The 6,206-nt window shown below is 33.2% G+C and overlaps 1 long non-coding RNA gene across 1 annotated transcript; it reads left to right on the forward strand.

Moving 5' to 3' along the window:
- The first annotated feature begins 2,253 nt into the window (after positions 1 to 2,253).
- On the forward strand, positions 2,254 to 3,752 carry LOC139136146 (uncharacterized). The gene is made up of 3 exons (XR_011553123.1): positions 2,254 to 2,482; positions 2,928 to 3,019; positions 3,309 to 3,752. It is a non-coding gene; the product is annotated as an uncharacterized lncRNA (long non-coding RNA).
- The last annotated feature ends 2,454 nt before the right edge of the window (positions 3,753 to 6,206 follow it).

Genomic DNA, 6,206 nt, shown 5'->3' on the forward strand with positions numbered 1-6,206 from the left:
ACCATGGAAGCATTGGCATTGAAGTACAGAAAAGTTCTCTTCTTCCGCTGTGAATTAGGAAACAGACATGTTTTGAACAAATCACTTGTCCTTCATCAGTGTCCACACTTGATCTGACAGAAGATCAAAATTCAGGCAGTTATATAGCTGGAGGTGTGAACAAACTCGAGGCGTGGAAATGTTACATATGAACACAATTCATGACGCATTGATAATTATGATACTTTACACTTACCATGCAAGAGCAATAACATTATTGCATCGATGCATTGATTTAGTTCTTTTTCTAAGGGAATAAGGTTGATATACGTATCCTGCGTCTGCGATCATGGACATAGCCATATATTTCCATATTATACGCTCAAATTATGTTCACATTCACATTATGTTTGATACCTTCAATAGTTGTCCCTCTCGACACGAAAGAAATTCCTCATACAAACTACTTTCCGATTCAATTCAAAGAGCGGACAATCATTCCGACAATGGACTGAAAATACAATAATCAATACTTATTGCATAAGATGGTGCGAAAGTAATAGAATGATTCATCAAATAAAACACTTAAAAACTCGCATTGCATTAACAACAGGTGAAACGGTTGGTCAGAAGATCATTTAACCAGAACGATGAAGCTAATACATATGATGTACTGAGTATGTCATTCACCGACAGTCAATTCAACGACATAGAAGGTAAATAAGCTTAATTCGTTCCGCAGCAAGTGGCACTGCTTTGCTAAAAAGTTTATTCGAAGTATTTTTATGCATTTTCTGTATTTCATATATTTTCTTTCAGTAGTTGATCCAATATCTTTTCTGAACCTTTTCAGGCCTAAACACCAATATATAGGGGTAGCTCTGGTAAGTTACCAGACAGCTAAGCCAAAAAGGGTTCAAGTTATCAAAAGCACGAGAGTAGATATTCTATTGAAAGAAAATGCGACTTCATTGCTGACAAATGTTAAAATGTCAATGCCGATTAATAGGTCGACTGCGGTGACACTTTCTTTCCAATTACCGATCGACATCTTCAACGTAAATTTAGGGTACAACTTAACTGAAAATAAAACCTTAGGGTCCCTCCCACACATTTCACATATTTCAAAATAGACTACACTTTTAGTAAAACCTTAATTCTAAGCACTTAAAGATTTGGTTTAGTAGTCAGCATGAAAATAAACTCATATCCCACAAAGTAGAGAGCAACACTTGTTAAGGCTTTTCTGCAACATTATAACAAAGCCTTGTATTGTCAATATTTAGTCAAAGCAACAAAGGAAGACATCACCATCATATTTGCCAGTGATGCGCAGGCACCTGAGACAAACGTTCTGGTAGAAGGTGTATATCTTGAATTTGATGATGTCACCTACTACGGATTTGAAGTGAATGTAAGTTAAATGGTTTATCAACATATCTCATGTAGAGAACCTCCGTTGAAAGTTACCATCAATACGAAAAACTTCAATAATGACAAACTTAGTCTTTCTGCACCTATATTAGCTAGCATGTTGACCACAATATTTTAATATCGATTTTGATGAAACATGCAAAGTGTGTTCATTTTTTTAAAATCACAAATGAATCACATTATGTTTAGCTTTCCTGACTTTCCATTCTTGGGTTATTGTCTGTGCGTCTGTAACTAATGTACGTCTTTCAATTGTGCCTGCTTTTTCCCGACGACATCTATTCCAAAACCCTTGCAGTAAGATCCCCTTCACTCATAAATCAAGTAGCAGAATATAATAAAAATTGTGCACATTAGGGGTAATACTGTTTGTCTCTTGTATATGCATAAAATTCAGAGTGAGAATTAGGAACATTGCTAGGTACCATTGGTGTTTCTGGAATGATGTTTGACATTGATGTCGCTTTGGCACCTACCAATTTATCATAAACTTAGCAATTTTATGAACTTTACCGTGTTTCTCGCTATAATATTCAATCGACCACTTCTTGGTGAACAGTTTATTTAAAATCCCGAAAACATGTCAAGTATTCATCTTGTTGTTGCAGGATTACTTTTGCCTTGCTCAAAATGTTTAATCATCGTTTTCTCTACATGTCACATGCAACTTATCAGATGAATGCAAAGTTGTTAAATAATCTAGCTTTGAAAGACATAAATGATAAACAGAATGTAGTACTGTTAAACAGTGTATTTCACCTAACTGGAAATACTTGTGATAACCACTGGAACAATCAAACACCCGGGTGATAAGTAATCGTTTGTTTATGTTTATTACAGATAACCCATTTGTTTCATGCAGTTATTATAAATTTAAAGAGTTTAGACGCAATCGATGGAAATACTACGGCTCATATCTTTGATCACGTGGTTGAGTATTCCAATAAATATAGTGGTTACCAGTTTTCTATTGATATTCAGTTTGATCGCGGTATGTCAACTATTTTCATCCCTGAGCACTACTTTTTGGTGACAGGAGAGTATTACGTAACGTTTACTCTCCCACTAAGTAAGTGTACAAGATAAGTGTCTTATCTGTGAGTGTATGAGAGAGAGAGAGAGAGAGAGAGAGAGAGAGAGAGAGAGAGAGAGAGAGACTTCGAATTCGTGACTTCGAATTTCGCCGACGCGCATTTTTAAAGTTTATCATACAAAAGGGACATTGTTGGTACATTTAATTCCGATTATTCGTGGTGTTCACTGTTTGCAGTGTACAGAATCTGATATTGACATTGCTCAAAGTAACTGTACATTTTAAACAAGATGTCAATGATGTAATAGACAATAATGGATGTCGAAAGCAAAGAGAACGACGTGTTGATGTTGATAAAAAGTGGATCACGATTTACTTGACAGCAATTTTCGTTCTTTGTTTTAGTTATTTGGTTTTTAGTTTGCAAAAAATAGCTCGTTCATTGTTGGAATTCATATTGATATTTTGATTCTAATTACAGAGCGAGATCTCAGTTTCTCTATGAGAATCAAGCATACTATTTGTGATTATCTGAGTGAAGAGTCTGATTCCTGGAAGAATGACGGCTGCAAGGTAAAGATCAATTCACACCATAAGAATGTACAGATAAAGATGCATATGAACGTCATTAATGAATTAAATGTCATACTTAAATAATTCTTTCCGCGGTAAAAGCAAAAAGGCAAGCCACACTGATGATGAAAACATTGGTTTTTACCCTTACTTAATTGTCTACTTAAGTCTAGCTACCTCCAGGTCCAAAACCGCTTGAAGAAAAGCAGGTGCTGTAAAACGAGAGCAACTGTATTTAGTCGAAAATGTGAGTATTAAATCATAATCAAATCAAATTTTTCATCCCTAGGTATCACCAGTGTCGAACATGACATCAACTGTCTGTCTGTGTAATCATCTGACAACATTCACGACCAACACCGAAATGGAGTAGCGACAGTGCGATGTAATTTATAGTGTACATGATAATGATCGGTAACTATGATAACTGACAAGATTGATGTGATAGTCAGCTTTCAATTGATATATAAAAACAGAATCTCCTGAACTAGACCAGACGCAAGAACAATTATTATGAAATCACACTAAACCAGATAAGAATGGAAAATGCTCCCATGTTTCTGTATATGTCGCTGTTGTCTGAAAATTGAAACTTTTGAAACAAGTTTGCAACGTCTTTGTAATTGCTATGTTCAACATCATGAACATTAATCACTATAGATTAATTCAAAAGGTCATTAAATATATAAATATGTAATAAGCTGAAATAATAAAATATATTTCTTTGACTCTTATTATTGTATCACCACTTTATATAGCAGTGTAATTACCTTTGGTCAAGTCCTTCGAGTTATATATCAAGTACTGTGAAAGCTCGTTATAAATACAAATTGTAAATTAGCAGACATGATAATGCTAAATATCTTTAACATTAAAATTGTCTCATCAATATACATAATAGTCCTTCAAATCTTATATCCCTAACTTTAAAAGCTAGTTATATATACAATTCAGTACTTACCTCTTGTAAATAATATTTAGCATAGTATCTTAAGTATACTTTACATAACATGTTTTGTCAAATTTGGTCGTTGTTTAAGATATATATCTTAATTTAAGAAAGCTCATTAATGTGCACACGAGTTATTGGTTAGTTCATTAATGTGCACACGAATTATTTGTTTATTTAACGTGCTAATGCAGCTTTCATAAATTTTACATCATAGTATCTCCAATACAAATAGTAGGTGTCATTAATTTTAATTGAGTCCATCCAGATATCATAAGCTGATCTAAGAATGCTGAACAACTTTTATTATTGTTATTGCATAGTATTTTCATTATTCATAGCAAATTCCGTCAACCTTGATCAATTCAAGTCAGATATATATAAAAGAATGTTTTTTAATATGCAAATCATCAATTTGCTGAAATTACAGTGTTACATGTCTTTAAATAATATGAGATCATATTAACTTCAATCTCCATAGCGAGTTTCACCAACTTTGATAACGTCAATAAAATCTATCCATAAAAAGGAAAGTTCATTAAATATGCAAATTCGTAAATTTGCTATTGTCAAAAAGCTACATGACATTTATAAGTGTTTTATCATAGTATCTTCAATGTACATAGCAAGTTTCGTCAACTTTGATAGTGTCAATTCAGAAATGTCCCTTATCAGGAGAATTCATTTAATATGCACATTATATATAAACTTACATGTCATCCCTTAGTATCGTTCACCACTAACATATTTTAGTGTGATCAAAATTTGTAGCAAATTTCCGCAAACGTGTCTGAATCAATTTTTCTAAGTACTATTGTTTTCTTTCATTAATTGTTTAAACAAGCATAAAATATGAAAGCCACAGCTAAAGTTGTTACTTCAGTTTACCATACATTTTGTGATAAAAATGTATTATTACACAATTTCTGAAAGAAATGATCATATCTGGATTGCGCTTTTTGCTGATATTTGATTTGTAAATGATTGAATGAAATGTTTTTATTGGCAAGGAGGAGCTTTGCAAAATAGCAGTAAGGTAACTAGAGTTTACATCTTGAAAAGCTTGTATCATACATTTAGTGTTAATTTATTAATTTTCAACTAATTAGAATCTTTAAACTTATGTTTATAAAACAAGCTCTTACCTTAAGGTAGTATGCGCCTCCATAGTAAAGGACTTAAAGTTTTGCTCAAAGCTTTTCTCAAGGAATCTTTCAACCATTCTCTTTCACAATCAAGAGTAAAAAGCAGGGCTCACAGTACAAATTTTGGTACTAGACAAACAAATTACCCGGGATTTACCGAGAGTTTGAATTAGGAATAACCACCATCCTTTTGTCAACTCTACGGAAAAATAAAGTTTTCGCTTTTCGTAAAACTAAGGCGGTGAAAAAGATTATTATAGTAAGAACTTTAAAATGAGCCCAACAAAAGGTTGATCAGAAACAAAATGTAAAAGTTTGAGAATATCTCTACTCTAGGAGCATTCTACCTTAACACAAAATTGGTCGTTTATTTAAAGACACATGTGACCCGTGAATATCAATTTTACAACAACACAGTCAAGATTTTGCCTTTTAGATAACATTTTCCATATTTTGTAGTGAAGTTTGACTTCTCTAAAAGTTATGAAAACTGGTCAAACTAACAACGCGAAAACAAACTGAACTGTCGTTTTTTCTTGAAATATTATTTGTGAATTACTTGTACAACTTAAATATATTATACGATATCATCTGACATATGGTGTCTCACTTGATTCACAGCTTGCCATTGTCATGTGATATTTGCACGTATATCAATTTTTAATTTGTATGAGTTCATCGGAATGGAAAATCATAATGTTTGACATGTTACACTGATGCGTATATCATTTATAATTTATATTTTACACAAAACGAGTCATGGAACAACACGTATTACATCTATGTCTGCAATCGACTGTCCAAATCATCTTTTTCCAATATTCGTGATGTCTGTAAGTGGGCATCCCAATAGTCAAAGTGTGGCACTTTTCCATTCTCATTGTCATAATGCCAGACAGATGCCATGAGTAGCCACATGTGTTCTTTTGGCTTCTTCGGTTCGTCCTTAACATGACACCACAAGAGTTATTTAACAATTCTAGAATCCTTTTCTAATTTTACTTAAAATAGAAATCAACCAATAAACTCATTACTGAATGCTGGTAAATGCGCCCTCAACTCTTCAATCTGAGGATTCCACTGCTCTACCGCG

This window comes from Ptychodera flava, chromosome 7 (assembly GCF_041260155.1).
Source record: "Ptychodera flava strain L36383 chromosome 7, AS_Pfla_20210202, whole genome shotgun sequence".
Lineage (NCBI taxonomy): Eukaryota > Metazoa > Hemichordata > Enteropneusta > Ptychoderidae > Ptychodera > Ptychodera flava.